The sequence below is a fragment of the Protopterus annectens genome, chromosome 6.part0, assembly GCF_019279795.1.
Source record: "Protopterus annectens isolate FY-2018-M chromosome 6.part0, PAN1.0, whole genome shotgun sequence".
In the NCBI taxonomy this organism is placed as follows: Eukaryota; Metazoa; Chordata; order Ceratodontiformes; family Protopteridae; genus Protopterus; species Protopterus annectens.
In genome coordinates this window covers 245551550-245567904 of record NC_056737.1, presented here as the reverse complement: position 1 = coordinate 245567904, position 16355 = coordinate 245551550, and positions in this window count along the sequence as shown.

The following is a 16355-nucleotide window of genomic DNA, read 5'->3' as shown; positions in this document are numbered from 1 at the left end:
TGATGGAATCAAATTATGCCCTCACATTTCCAACAAATGCTCACATCTCCAGAAGCATTCGGGTTACTAAAGTATAAATGGCAAGCACTTTGGCACAAACTAATTTTATAGTGCTAGTATTCTTTAGATTCTTGGTTTTATACTGGATTTAACATGGTAAATAAAATCTCAAGAACAACTCAAGTTACACACAATACTGTCAGTAGCATTTTGTTCATCCAGCTGAGAGTTTTATATGAGGCTAAGAAATTCCATCTGTGCCACTTTGTTGAGATATTTAGAGAAATATGAAATTTATTGCAATATAAATAAAAATCAACACTCAGCATCTCTAGCTGCACTAGAAAGATGCCACTTATTAACGCAGTTATATTGTCTATCATGCAAGCTTTAAGATGAAACCTTTAAATAACTTTTATGCAGTATGGTTTTGGAATTAATGTAAATATGGGAAGGCAATATTAGATGCCTGGAGGCATTAGTAGGATAAATGCATCATTAGGCAATAAGGATATATATTAGTGATGCAGTCACCCCTTGAAATGAACTGGGGATTGATGACATTCTGAAATGTTATTGGTGTGTAAATTGAAGCATAATGGTTTCCAGAACTGAATTATTATGTATCCCCGAAAGCTATTTTGAGGAAAGGGGACCTGGACACAAAAGTGGTGTCTATATTTGTGTGTGTATTTTATATGCATTTGTGGATCTTTACATTAGGTTAATGACATTAGCAAAAATGGGACTTGTATGTTTTTAAATAAAATCAGTTGATCTGGGGAATTTTAAATATACCTTCAGAAGCAACAGTGAAAACGTGTTTGTACTTTATTTTGATTGAATTATTCACATCCTGTGTTTGGTCTTCCAGTGGCTTTTTTGGATTTTATTTCATACAAGAAATAAAGCTAGGCAAAATGCAATTTGGTTCATAGGTTGCTGCTAGGCTTCCAACCCAAGGGGCCATTAAGGCATCTAGTCAAATTCTCAGTTGCCCTGAAGTACTGTCTGGTTAAGATACTTGCTCAAGGTCACACAATAGGCAAATGACAGCTAAGGGAATCAAACCTTTCACCACAGGAACTACCGCTCACAACCTTAACTCTCTCCATCAACTGCTAGACCACTCATAGTAGCTCTAGTGGTGAGCCTTCCACTGTCCAAACTTTAACACCTGATGGGGAGCGCCTGCTCTCGCTGTCTCTCTAAAGTGATGACTATGATGCAGAAGAGGAAGGGTCAGGATTCATTTGAGGTGGCCTGAGCACTAGAAAGTTGAGATGCATGTTACATCCACACATAGGTGGTGCAGAATGTTCATCTTTTGATGGCATTAGTAATTTCAGGGCATGTGTACCTTGGCATGGTAACTGTGTATATATAACTTTGAAATGTTTCCACCTTAGTTACTCCAGCAACATCAGCTGTAGCACCACCTTAGCAAACAAATCGTTAAGTGTGGACATCACAAATGTAATACTGAATCTTATGCTTGTCACAGGTGACAACCACATATGTGTATTTTATAACAGGATCCACACCATAAAATCACATGCATGAGATTTGGGTGATGTTAACTTTCACCCTAGTCCTTCTCATAGGTACATAAGTCAATATTAAGGAGTCAGTCTTAAGGCCAATATTAATCTAACCAGAACATCTTGTATCAAGTGCCATCTCCTGCTTCAAGAAGGGTTGACACATTATAGGCCGCGGGGAATTTGTGAATGCCTATCAAATTTTTAAGGTTACAAGGTATCAATGCTACTACTTTGTTTAACACAATCCAGAAATTGAGGATGCATTAAGATAAGAAATGTCCAAACCAGTACATCTTATTAACTTAAGGATTAAGGGCTTTTAGCAGTTGTTTGAAGAGTCTTTTGCTATGTGTATACATAATATGACAATGAGCACTGGGTCTTTCTTTGAACTAAATAAAAATATAGACCACCGCAGAGGAGTCTGTTAGAGACAGAATCCAAGGAGTGTGTGAAAACTAAGGGATGTGAGGCTCCTAACTTCATTTTGTTAGGAATCACAGGGGTGTCTCAGGCTGAATAATATATTTTGATATGCACATAGCAAAGGGAGCATTATATTCAAATATAAGGTGGATAAGAGATGAGTAAAGAGGGAATAAGATTTCCTTTGATCTGGATATCATATTCATAGTTATTAACGTGGCCAGACTGGATTTTCAAACTAAAATGGTAACATATTGGAAAAAGGAAAGGGAATCCTCTACAAAAGGTACAGTGACAAAGAAACAGTGGAAAAACTCTTTGCAAAAAAGATATGACAAAGCACAGTTATCATCCCAGGGATAAACATTCAGAGGGGGATATTCCGGGTTTATTCATCATCACCACTGCTAATTTGTCTTGCCCTTAAACCATTAAGTTAATTACTTAATAGATTAGGCTATGGTTACAGGTTAACTTTCAGAAATCAACCTTGTACAAAAAGCATCTTATCTACTTTTTGTGGATGATTCTGAATTGTCTAATTCATCAGATGAGGATCTTAAAGCACAACTACAAATTATTAAACCTCTCTCCGATATATGAATGACATCTGGTCTTCATAAATGTACAAAAAGCAACATTTATAAAAGGGAAGCTGCAGTACAAATTAAATATCAACCTGGAATGTGATATAAAGGTACTTGAGCAGGAGGGGGTGTATAAATAGTTGGGAACAGAAAAAGGGTCGATAATACAATGTGAACAAATGAGAACAAAGCTCAGCAGGAAAAATGTCCTGACATCTAGAAATAAAGCCCAAGCTATAAATTCATTTTCTTCTCCTGTAACTGCATTGAATCAGTTTGTCAAGAAAACAAGAATAAAATGCTTAATGCTTATTTTTAAATAGAATTTGATGAGTGCATACCAAGATTATACCCCACCCCCTCTCTCTCTCAAAGAAGAATGGTCCTCCTCGAAACTACATGCATACATATTTGCTATCCTCAAATCCAAATATACTGAAAGTTATAAAAGCATGAAGAGAAATCTAAGATGACATATTTGCTTCATTTAGCATGAGCATTTCAAAACATATTGTGAATGGAAATCAAAAATGGACATGAATCACTCAAAAAACGATAAAAAAAGAAAGAATATAAAAAGGACAAGAAGAAAAAGGAAAACTGGAAGGTCCATAAATATAGTAGCAAGCAAAGAGAACTCTTAGAACAACCTTATGTTGACCAAATTTTAACTCAAGAAGGGTTAAAGAGTGGTGAAGTAAAACCAAGAAATAAAAGTCTGATAGTGGTGGCACACTCTAGTGTCTACATAAACACTGGTTTACAACATCTATAGAAAAAGTAGGAGAAACAGAGAAATGCAGGCTCTGTAAAACATAACTGGAAACAGCTGTGTAGCTCATTGTTAGGTATAATACACACGTGGCTGATGTTCTGTATACTGAAAGCACATATGTGGCCAGACTGTTGCCCTGGGGATTATGCAAACACTACAATACATAAGCAGATGAGACATACTGGAAACATGAACCACAAAGTATTACTGATTATTATGAAGTTCATATCACATGGGATCATCAAATACCAACAGTTCCAAAAAAAAGACAAAAGTAGTGATAATTACTGAAATTGCTACACATAACAATTATAGTGTCTTGTGTATTAAGAGAGACAAGTCATAAAATGCCAGGATTTTCAAATAGAAACAAAAACAATGTGGAATACATATGTCCTGACTGTTCCAATAGTAAAAGAAGCAAGACGATTAATGAAAAATAAATTACAATTGTACTGAAATGTGTTGCCAATACATGTAACTCCATATGGAGATCAGAAAGAGGTAATTCTAGGCACTTTGTGGGTGCTGAGAAGAGCACTCCTGGCTAACATCAAAGACTGAAGCAATACTGACTCATGAACTGATTTAGGAATGGGATTACATCTCATTAAGGTAAGTGAAAAACCCAAATATCTGGAGGAATTAAACTCACAGAGTAGCTATAGGTCTAATCACAATATTAGTCTTCAGAGGTAAGTCATCTATCTGATATAGGTTCATAGATTAGTACTAGGGTAGCTGCCCTTGTGGCCCATTTTAAGCCTAGCCATTTATCCCATGTGAGAATCAAACCCTGCATCTTGTGTTTGTAAGGCAAGCACCTTAACCATTATGCCAACCCCCCCCCCCTGAACGGTTCCTTTTACCAAAGTGAATAGTACTACTTAACACCGAAAGTGTGATAAGAGACCTTGGGACACATGTGGACAGTAGTCTCTCCTTTGATAATCACATCACCACAGTAGTCAGGAAATCCTTCTACGTGGCACACCTCATAACAAAAGGTTTCTCATCCAGAAAAAAAGAGGTCATTGTTCCCCTCTACTCATCACTCATTAGACCCATTATAGAGTACAACGCCCCTTTTGGTATGTGCCTCACAAGACATCTACAACAACTGCAAAGGCCGCAGAAATACCTCACAAAGAGGATTACCAGCCTCAAACAGATGCCCTACACATACCGTCTCAAAAAACTCCAGCTTTACTCCATCGCATATCGCCTACTCAGAGGTGATCTCTGCCTAACATACAAAGCTATGTCAAACCCAGAGCTGCTGAAAATGCTCCACTTAAAGAAATCCCTCGGAGCTACATGCTCTAGGGACCTAAACCTTGTCACCACAATAAACAGAACATGCCAGAGGGATAGATTCCCGTCCCAGAGACTTCCCATACTCTGGAATAAACTACCTATCTATATCAAACAAAGCTCCTCATTAGCACTCTTCAAGAATAATCTTGATGATTGGATGGGAAATAGGAAATTCACCCCGGGGATCACCTCTGTGGCTCTGCTCGACACTGGCACAGGAAATTAATTTTCTTGGGTGGCAAAAGCCAGGGTACCTTTTTGGCTGGGATTGTATAGGCCCCAGGGCCGATAGCCTAGTACCTAACTATGAACCTATGAACATGTTTATCATTTAGATACTTCCAGTATCACAGACCTGACAGAGATGTATTCTAAAAGTGTTTTAGAAGCCACATATCCTAAGGTCTTCTTCTACCATGAATAAAATATAGCTTGTAGATGCAGAAAAAATATATTCATTTTTCAAGTAAACTACATTTATAAAAAAACTGTGCACACATTCTAATTAGGTTGTAACTTAAAACGGTCATGCTGGTTTACTCCACATACTTGTATTCAAATGAATAATGAACTTAATACAAAATGGAGTTCCACAAGTGCTCTCGGGTACAGTGATCCAAACTGCTAATGAAGTCATATATGTATGGACGGTAACATTGTAATGATACAGGTCCATCTTGCCTCCTCTGCAGGCTGTTTTACAGATGACCACTGGACATCATCCGTAATGTAGAGTGCAATGTTTCTGACTTCTAGTCCACATGAATTCTGACACAGAAATGCATCAATAATCCTTGCTTGAGGAGAATAGCCATAAAAATCTAGTTTATTGTCAGAAGGCAGTACAGCATATGGCAAAATTATTTTTGATCTTTAACTGCTTATGAGTGTGAACTAGTCTCAAGGACCATTCTCAGTCAATACTCAGATCATAAGCACAAGCATTAATGCAATATTTAATCAGCTTAGAGCACCCATTCAACCAGCATGATTTGGGACGTGAGAGAATACCCAGAGCAAACCTACTCCTGCATGGAGAGTGTGTGCAGACTCTACAGAGACACTGAAGAGAGAGAGAGAGAAAGATACCAATACACAGAACATGCAAGCTCTACAGAGACACTGAAGAGAGAAAGAGAGAGAGAGAGAGAGACTGATACACAGAGTATGCAAGCTCTACAGAGAAGCTGAGGGGAGAGAGAGAGAGAGAGAGAGAGAGAGAGAGACCAGTACACAAAGCAAGCAAACACAACTGAGACACTGAACAGAGAGAGAGAGAGGCCGATACACAGAGCATGCAAGCTCTACAGAGACACCGAACAGAGAGAGAGACCGATACACAGAGCATGCAAGCTCTACAGAGACACCGAACAGAGAAAGAGACCGATACACAGAGCATGCAAGCTCTACAGAGACACCGAACAGAGAAAGAGGCCGATACACAGAGTATGCAAGCTCTACAGAGACAACGAACAGAGAACGAGACCGATACACAGAGCATGCAAGCTCTACAGAGACACTGAGGAGAGAGCGAGAGAGAGAGAGACTGATACACAGAGCATGCAAGCTCTACAGAGACATTGAACAGAGAGAGAGAGAGAGCGAGACTGATACACAGAGCATGCAAGCTCTACAGAGACACCGAACAGAGAGAGAGAGAGAGAGACTGATACACAGAGCATGCAAGCTCTACAGAGATACTGAGGAGAGAGAGATAGAGAGAGAGAGACTGATACACAGAGCATGCAAGCTCTACAGAGACATTGAACAGAGAGAGAGAGAGAGAGAGAGAGAGACTGATACACAGAGTATGCAAGCTCTACAGAGACACCGAACAGAGAGAGAGAGAGAGAGAGACTGATACACAGAGCATGCAAGCTCTACAGAGACACTGAACAGAGAGAGAGAAAGACTGATACACAGAGCATGCAAGCTCTACAGAGACACCGAACAGAGAGAGAGACCGATACAAAGAGCATGCAAGCTCTACAGAGACACCGAACAGAGAAAGAGACCGATACGCAGAGCATGCAAATTCTACAGAGACACTGAGGAGAGAGAGAGAGAGACTGATACACAGAGCATGCCAGCTCTACAGAGACACTGAGGGGAGAGAGAGAGAGAGAGAGAGAGACCAATACAAAGAGCATGCAAGCTCTACAGAGACACTGAGGAGAGAGAGAGAGAGAGAGAGAGACTGATACACAGAGCATGCAAGCTCTACAGAGACACTGAGGAGAGAGAGAGAGAGAGAGACTGATACACAGAGCATGCAAGCTCTACAGAAACACTGAACAGAGAGAGAGAGAGAGAGAGACCAATACACAGAGCATGCAAGCTCTACAGAGACACTGAGGAGAGAGAGAGAGAGAGAGAGAGAGACTGATACACAGAGCATGCAAGCTCTACAGAGACACTGAGGGGAGAGAGAGAGAGAGAGAGAGAGAGAGACTGATACACAGAGCATGCAAGCTCTACAGAGACACTGAACAGAAAGAGAGAGAGAGAGAGAGAGAGACCAATACACAGAGCATGCAAGCTCTACAGAGACACTGAGGGGAGAGAGAGAGAGAGACTGGTACACAGAGCATGCAAGCTCTACAGAAACACTGAACAAAGAGAGAGAGAGAGAGAGAGAGAGACTGATACACAGAGCATGCAAGCTCTACAGAGACACTGAGGAGAGAGAGAGACTGATACACAGAGCATGCAAGCTCTACAGAGACACTGAGGAGAGAGAGAGAGAGAGAGACTGATACACAGAGCATGCACGCTCTACAGAGACACTGAGGGGAGAGAGAGAGAGAGAGACTGATACACAGAACATGCAAGCTCTACAGAGACACTGAGGGGAGAGAGAGAGAGAGAGAGACTGATACACAGAGCATGCAAGCTCTACAGAGACACTGAACAAAGAGAGAGAGAGAGAGACTGATACACAGAGCATGCAAACTCTACAGAGACATTGATGAGAGAGAGAGAGACCAATACATAGAGCAGAATGGCAGATAGCAGTCCAGCACTGAGGAGTAAGAACTCATACCTACTGATCAATGTGTTTGCATTTCTATATTAAACTAGGGTATTAATGCAAATTTCTTAGCTCCCCTTTGTACAAGAATATCTCAAAGCTGTAGTCTGGTACAATTCCCTCCTGATGCATATACATTATATCCTATCATTCTATCTTTTTATGTTTGTGTGGATTTGCACAACAGACATTTATTCTGTTTGCTAAAGGAATGCTGAATATTAAAGCAGATAACCTTGACTAATCATTATGGATAAGTTTAGGTATGGGTCTACTTCACAACACCTATAACTCATTTGACAGAATTTCATTTGACCGAGACCAAATCATCTAACTTTCAAAATATTGAAAACTCATTTGACTGAATCTCATTTCACTGAATTTTAAGCCATAGACATGATGTGGGTTTCTCTTCACCTGTGACTTGCTTGTGATAAAAAGAATTACTGTAACTTACAGTGCTGACTGTCAGAATACAGATAGCCATGTATAAAGTAGTGTTGTAGTGTTTCTAAATGTGGGTATGTCTGTTTACATTTTTATGAAAAGTATCTAAAGTAATATAGGTTCATAGGTTCATAGGTAGGTACGAGGCTATATGCCCAAAGGCATTTATAAGCCTAGCCGGAATGTGTTGGCTTTCGCCGCCCCTCTTAGATTAGCTCCCTGTGCCTCTGTCCAGCAGAGTCACTGCTGTGATCACCGGAGTAAACTTCCTGTTTCCCATCCACTCGTCAAGGTTTCTCTTGAAGAGTGTTAGTGAGGAGCTCTGCCTAATGTAGACTGGAATCCTGTTCCAGAGCATGGGAAGTCTCTGGGACAGGAATCTATCCTTCCAGCATGTCCTATTTATTGTTGTGGTGAGGTTTAGAGCCCTAGAGTGTGTGGCTTGAGGGGATATGGTTTTCTTTAGGTGGAGCATGTCCATCAATTCTGGGTTGGACATGGCCTTGTATGTCAGTCAGAGATCACCTCTGAGTAGGCGGTATGCAACCAAGAACAGCTGGAGTTTCTTCAGTCAAGCTGCATAGGGCATCTGTTTGAAGCCAGTGATCCTCTTGGTGAGGTACTTCTGTGGTCTTTCCAGCTGTTGCAGGTGTCTTGTAAGGTACATCCCAAATGGGGCATTGTACTCTATGATGGGTCTGAAGAGTGATGTGTAGAGGGGCACAATTACCTCTTTTGATCTGGATGCAAACCCTTTTGTGATTAGGTGGGCCACATAGAAGGATTTTCTAACCACTTTGGCAATGTGATTATCAAAGGTGATATTACTATCTACTTGGGTCCCCAGATCCCTTATTTTGTCTTCCATATTTAGGGGGCTACCACCTATGTGGTAATTTGTGGGTACTTCGTTTTTTCCAAAGGGGATAATTATGCATGTTTTGGCTTTTACCTTGAGGCCATGGTTTTGACACCAGGTATCTGTCTCAGTGAGACCCTTTTGGAGGATGTTTGTGTCAGCCGGAGAGTCAATTATAGCTCCTAGCTTGCAGTTGTCTGCGAACTTGGTCAGCCATAGTCCTCCTGTGCTTGCCTGTACCTCTGAGAAGTATATGCCGAACAGGAGGGGTCCTAGGACTGAGCCCTGGGGAATGCCACTTGTAACCGGTTTAGAGTCATACCTAGCTCCCACAATTCTTACAATGTGGGTTCTGTCCGTAAGCCAGTTGGCAACCCATCTTGTGACATAGGGGTTTATGTTCAGGCTGGTGAGCTTGTCTTTAATACCAGAATGGGGAATTGTATCGAAGGGCTTTGCGAGGTCTAGGTAGGCTGTGTGGACCACCTTTCCTTTGTCTATAGCCTTGGTAACTGTCTCAAAGAAGTCTACCAGGTTTAGGAGGCATGATCTGCCCTTAACAAAGCTGAACCTGGTAGGGTCCAGTGTTTGGAGGTTCCCAATGTCTCTGTTGGTGAATGTTTTGTGTGTTCCCAGTAGTAGTGGCAGTGTGTAGAGTACTGTAAGGCAAGTAAAAGGTATATGCCCTTTACCCCACTGTAATGCGATCCTGGAGTTAGTATATATAGTTAGGGGTGGTGTGGGGGCACATTCCCCCACATAGGGGTGGGGAGTGTGTAACTCCCCACCTAGTCTGGTTTTATATTGTCCAGTTTCTGTTAAGAGGATAAGTAAGCAGTTTTTAAATTCTGGAAAGAGTTAGTCATTGGTGGTGGAAGTGTGCATGTCTATATATATATATATATATATATATATATATATATATATATATATATATATATATATATATATATATACACATGCTTACATTTCATCTGCAAGTTCCAGATTCTGAATGCAGAACATACCTCTGAACCTCATACCACAAATAGCACAAAGAATCTAGACAAAGCCAAAAATAATGGGTGGTGGGGCAAAAATAGGGACAGATTTTAAACATTGGTCTTATAAACTTAGAAAGTTCCTAGAACAGGATTTTTGTTAATGTTGTTGTTCTTTCGGCTTTTCCCGGTTAGGGGTCACCACAGCGAAACTCCGGTCCGCTAATGATTGGCAGTAGATTTTTTATGGGTGCCGAGGTGCCAGCTCAACGTCCAACCTTCAACGAAGACACGCCCAGGATTTTTTTTAATATCCTTCAGAAAATGTATGCCAAGTCTGAACCTCAAATCTACATCATTATTTAGTGACGTCAATCCTTAGTGATCTGCCAGAAAACCACAAATGTTATGAAAAACAGACCAAAAACATGAGGCAAAAATCTGGACATTTGAGAGGTATGATGGAGGAGGATATGTCTGGATATATTTGATGAAGTAATGTTTCTTATGATAATAAACTAGCGTGTTGGTAATATCCAAATGTTGAAGAATAGGTGCTATTTTGGTTACACATGAGATTTTGCAAGGGTAAGAACTATGTACCACAACACAAGAGATGAACTCATTTAAATTTGTCTGCACTGTGAAGTTAATGTGCTGAAGGAAAGTTGGCATATATGTACACATACACAACCTCTTTTATGCATAATAGTAGCTACTGTGCCAGTGTGTTCCAAAGCAATGCCTGTAATTACATGTCACTAGCCTAGTCTAAGGGTAAAGTAGTCCATAATCTGTAAGAGCCAGTTTGTGACCACAGCTCTCTTCATAAAATAAAACTTCTTAGCAACCTCAGAGTGATCATGCACAGTATAATAAACTGTTTTAAGTACTAGCACTGCAATATAAAAACCAAAGTCCTATATGTAACACCAACAAACCAACAGAGAAAACAATGGACCAAAAAAAGCTGCAACGCAGTTTCTCTCTCACACACACACAGTAACATATAAAAAGATCAGTAGATAATGCATCATTGTTTTCATTTAGAAAGAGCTCACAACTCATTTTAGTGTGTGCTGGAAACTTACTTAGTGAGCAAGCTAAATAAAATAGCAAAAAAAATTAAATTGCGGATGCATCATATTAATGTTTTGTTATTAAGACCTTATTTAGTTAAACAAAAAGATTTTGCATATGCTAAATTTATTTTGAGAGAGATGTATGAACATGCACAAAACCACTGCAGTAATCAACTGCATTAATCCGCTTTTTGAATCTATGCTATTACTTAAATTGTTGAATACTTTACAGTGGAGTTCATAAAAAAACTGAAGCTGCGGCATTAACCTTAATGCAGTTATTAAAAAGTTATACAATGAGCAATACATAATTTTGTTTTATACCTGTCACAGGTGATTCTCTAACAAGATTTTAGCAAATACTCATGCCACAGTAAAGAAGCATTATGAACAATTTTGTGGCTTCCTAGTGAAGCAAGAATGATATGAACTGTGTAACGATGTGTACAAAAACATTGGTAGCATCTGGGAAGAATAGAGTACATTAATTAAAATGTTAATCCCCAGAGCACAATTTGATAGAATAAAATTTTCTGAATAATTTACTAAAAGCCTGCTTCATGTTCCTCTCTACACCCCCTTTAAAACATTTCATACAACACTAGATTTGATTATTGAATGTGGGGATACCAGGGTCAGACCTCCCAGGTAGAAATGGCAACGCAGGTATGAGGCCTTATATTTTGCCTGTTTTTGTGAGTGGAAAAAATGCTCCCATCCTCTCCTCCTGCTGCCATCTGTTCTTCCCATTCCTCCTCTAAAGTTTGGAAATGTTTGCTAACACTTTGTAAAGTGTGGTTCACTGACCAAGTATGCTTAAACGTAAATTTATGTACTGCAAATATCACTTGGAGTCAGCATTCCTGTTTGCCATTTTATATATCCCCTAAATAGGAGTATTTTTGTGTTATTTCAGTTAAGCTAAGTTAAATGTGATTTTTGCTGATGACATATTAAACACGTTCCTACAATATGAATGCAAATGCTTTTTGTTCATGGTTTTACTTTAGGAATAATACCTTTTCAGCTTAATTAAATCTTTCCTTAAGTTCTAACCACTCTGTCATCGCTCAGCTACATTTGAGCTGAATTTCATTTACACCCTTTTCTACTTGCCCCTTTAACATACATTTTTTTCTAAGCATACCAAGTATTCTGCAAGGTTTGTCTTCATATCCATTAACAAAATGTTTTGATCAGAAACATGGGATAGTACAATACCATAGTCACTTTTTCTGCCCTGCAAGTTATACAATTTATCAAAAAGAAAGATCAGGAAGAAAAGTAAGCAACAATCAAAGATTTCTTGTATATCATAAGTTGTGTATGTAGTTATAACATACTATAATTTATATGTCTCAGGCTTCTCAGTCTTAAAATTGTTTTAGATGGTCATCATTTATTTTCCACTTAGTCTTGTTGCTTTCCATGCCCCATCTTTGACAATGACAGTTTAAAACCAGATCCTGATTGTCTTGAGACCACTGAATTATTACTGGTGACTTCAATATATGATGGTATCATGCTGTCATTACATTTTGTTACTGATCTGGGGTTAACACAAACCATCAGAGACGTTACTTTTCTGAATACTCATAAGGTAATTGTTGGGTTAGCTATTAGCTTGTGGTAAAGAGTTGATAAAATTGTGCTTTGTGGACCAAATCTCTCTCACTGGCTACCAACCTGTCCAATATGCTGCAGATTTTTGCTCACTTTTATTCATGAAACTGCAGCAACATTGTTCACTCTTACTAACATTACATAATGGAACAGAATAAGCTTATCTTAAAATTGATTTTTTTGGAATTATTTATCTGCTGCATGTGATATTGTTTTCTCTTTAGTTAACACAGAAAATATCAGGCTTAATAATTCATGGCAGAATGAAAATTAAAAAAACAGTGGTTAAAGAAAAATGTTTACACCATCTCAATGGCACAGAGTGATAGAGCCCTGGCTGCATACCAATGATGCGGGTTTAACTATCAATCCAAGGTGCTGGAGAAGCAAGATGAAAGATGGGAGTCGATAACCAGTTTGAGCTGCTGGCTTCTGGTAGATGGTTCAGGTCCATTCCATCTCGGGCAAACAGACTTAAGAACAATTTCTGTCCAGAACCATACGTGTACTGAGCAATGCTAAATACTCACAATGAGTACAGATAATAGCCATTTTCACTACATGGTATACATTTACATTCCTGTGCTCCTTACTTTATTCCTTTCATGTGCAATATACCCGAGTGCAATAACGTAGTTGTTTGCTGCATTGCATTGCATTATTGTATTGTTTGACACTGTAGTGTATTGTATTCTCTTATTTATTCATGATCATTATATGTGAATGCACCTTAGCAGGATTGCTACAAATTTCATTGTACTTGTGCAATGACAATAAAGGAATCTTATCTTATCTTACATGTATGATTTTCTGGCAGTGGGTTTGTTGGCCTCCTGCAGAACCTAAAGCATGTCTTCAGAAAACAGATCCCTAAAAGGGATTAAAATTGTATCACCCACATTGTCATTTGAAGAGTGGACAGTTGAGGATGGATAAGAGATGTATTTATTTATTTTATTTATTTTGCATTTGTTTACAGGGAAAGTCCAAATGGACAAAGATTGCCCATTTTCAGCAGAGGCCTAGGGAGTAAAGCTCCACATAGTACATCACGATACAATAATTTTCTTAAACAATCAATACAGAAAAGCATGTAACATAATCATAGTATAAAACAATTTGCAAAAAAATCTGTAGAACGAATATAGATAATAGCCTTATTAAGAACATTTGAACAATACAGAGAAAGTAGTGTGAGAGAGTGAAACACTTTGAAGTATCATGCAAGTTGATACAGTACAATCTACACATTTGATGCACCAATTGCAGTTAGTAATAATCTACTGCCAATCATTAGTGGACCGGAGTTCCGCTGTGGCGACCCCTAACCGGGAAAAAGCCGAAAGACACAACAACAACAACAACAAAAAATAAGAAAGTTCTAGGTATGTATTAGGTTAGTCTGGGTCTTGACAGTTGCATATCCAAGAGTTGGGTAGGTAGGTCTTCAGCTGACTTTTGAAGTCAAATTTGTTATTACGCATTCTGATTTCATTGGGGAGGGAGTTCCAGATTTTGGCTACTGCTCTTGAGTAAAGGAAGTCACCAGACATTTGCTTTTAGATATTTCTACAAGGATTTTGTTTGTGGATCTTAGTTGACAGTTGTTGTTGTAATGACTGAGTATGCCTGTTGGAACTGGTATTTTATTGGGGTGGTAGACTATTTGGTTTGCCATGGTAAGTTGGTTAAAGTTTAATAAGTTAGGTAATTCTAGCCAGCCTAGTTGTTTAAGGGCTTGACAGCGATGGGATCAATAGGAGGGATTGGTTGTAAATTTTGCTGTTTTGTTATAGCAGGTGGTTAATTTGTTCAAGTCACCTTTATTTAGATTGGTCAGAACAGGGGATGAATATAGTAGTGTGGAGAGTAGGTACATTCTAGTGGTTTTACTGTCAGTGGCCAGGAAATTTTTGCACCGATAAAGGGTGCCAAGTTTTTTATGACCTTTAGTTATGGTCTGGGCTATATGTTTGTTGAATTTCAGATTTTGGTTGATGATTGTTCTTAGCAGCTTGATTTGTGGCACAGGGGTGATGAAGGTGTTGTCCTTTGAGGATATTTTAAAAGGCAGAGTGGGGTCAGTAGCCTTGGAGGGATATAATAATAATATGAGCTGGGTTTTTTTTAAGATTTTGAATAAACTGCAAGTTTGACAGCCAGTTTTCTACAGCGGCGAAGGATTCCTGTTTTTTATTTCTTGAAGAATTTAGAGAGAGAGACACACATAGATTAAAGTGGCATCATCAGCATATTATACCAAGTTTGCTTGATTGATGGCTGTGAGTAGGCTGTTTGTGAATATGGTGAAAAGCAGGGGTCCAAGTATAGATCCCTGTTTTTCACCTAGGGTAACTGAGAGGAGGGAAGATAGAGAGTCCATCCATTTAACTGCCTGCTGGCGGTTGGAAATATAGTCTTTAAACCACAGCAGGGTAGATTTATCAAGGTTGAGTTCAGAAAGACAGAAGTTTGATATGACAGACCATATCAAATGTTTTTGACAGGTCTATAAAGACAGTTGACACTAAACTGCCTAGGTTTCATTGCTGATTGAAAATATTGGTAAAACTAATGAGGGCAGTGGTAGTGGTATGGCACGGGTGGAACCCATGTTGTGTTTTAGCTAGGAGGTTGTTGGACAAGAGGTAGCTTAGTATCTGGGAGTAAAAACATTTTTTTAGTATTTTTGAAAAAGGGGAGAGTATGGGTATTGGTCGGTAGATGGAAAATTTGGTTGAGGCACCACCTTTATGTAATGGGATTATGTGAGAGATTTTCCAGAGGGAAGGTAGTGATTGCTCAGCTATGGAACTATTTATTAAAAAGGAAACAGGGTATGCTATGGCTTTGGCTGTGATCCAGAGGTATTAGGGTGGGAGTGTGTCTGCTGCAAGGGAAGTAGGCTTTAGTTTGGATAGGTGTTTATAGATGAGACTGGTTGGGACTGGTTTAAGTGAAAAAAGGTTCTGGTTGTTTGGGGCATTTTGTAGATCTGGGAGAGATGTAGGGGAAGAGGAGGTAATTAATTTAAGAACTGAGCTGGAGAAGTAGTCCTTCAATTGAGTTGCTATGTTGATGGTGGTATCGTTTGTGTTTGGGGTTGGTGTACTAGTTGTAAAATTTTGTTAACAGCTGCCCAGAATTTCTGTGGGTTTGAGTTGTGTTTAGTTTGGATGCTTAGAATAGTGTGTTCTATTGTCATTCCTTAGTTGTCTTTTTGCTTTATTTCTTAGTTCAAGAAATAATTATTTTAATTAGTTTTATTATTACGCCAGATTTCCCAGGCCTTAACTCTTTCTTTTAGAAGTAGGCAAGTGGTTTTGGTAAGCCAGGGGGCATAGTTGGATTTGGTTCTAGTAGTTCTAGGAGGTGCTAGCTGACTGACTATATCTAGAAAAGTGGAGTTGAAGTGGTCAATAGCCATGTCCAGTGAAAGGCAGGTAAGTGGAGACCAGCTGCAGAAGTTTAAGGCTGTTATGAAATCTTCTGCTTTAAAGTTTTTAGTGTAGTGTATTTTTTGGAGGGATTTTTTTTAGTGAGTTTAATGTGTTGTCTTAGTATAAACGTGGGAAGGTGATCACTTAGAGTGTTGGGTAATGTACCAAAGTGTTGTCCTTAGGAAGGACAGTTAGTAAGGATCCAGTCAAGTATGGACTCAATTTGTAGATTTATCAATTCGGG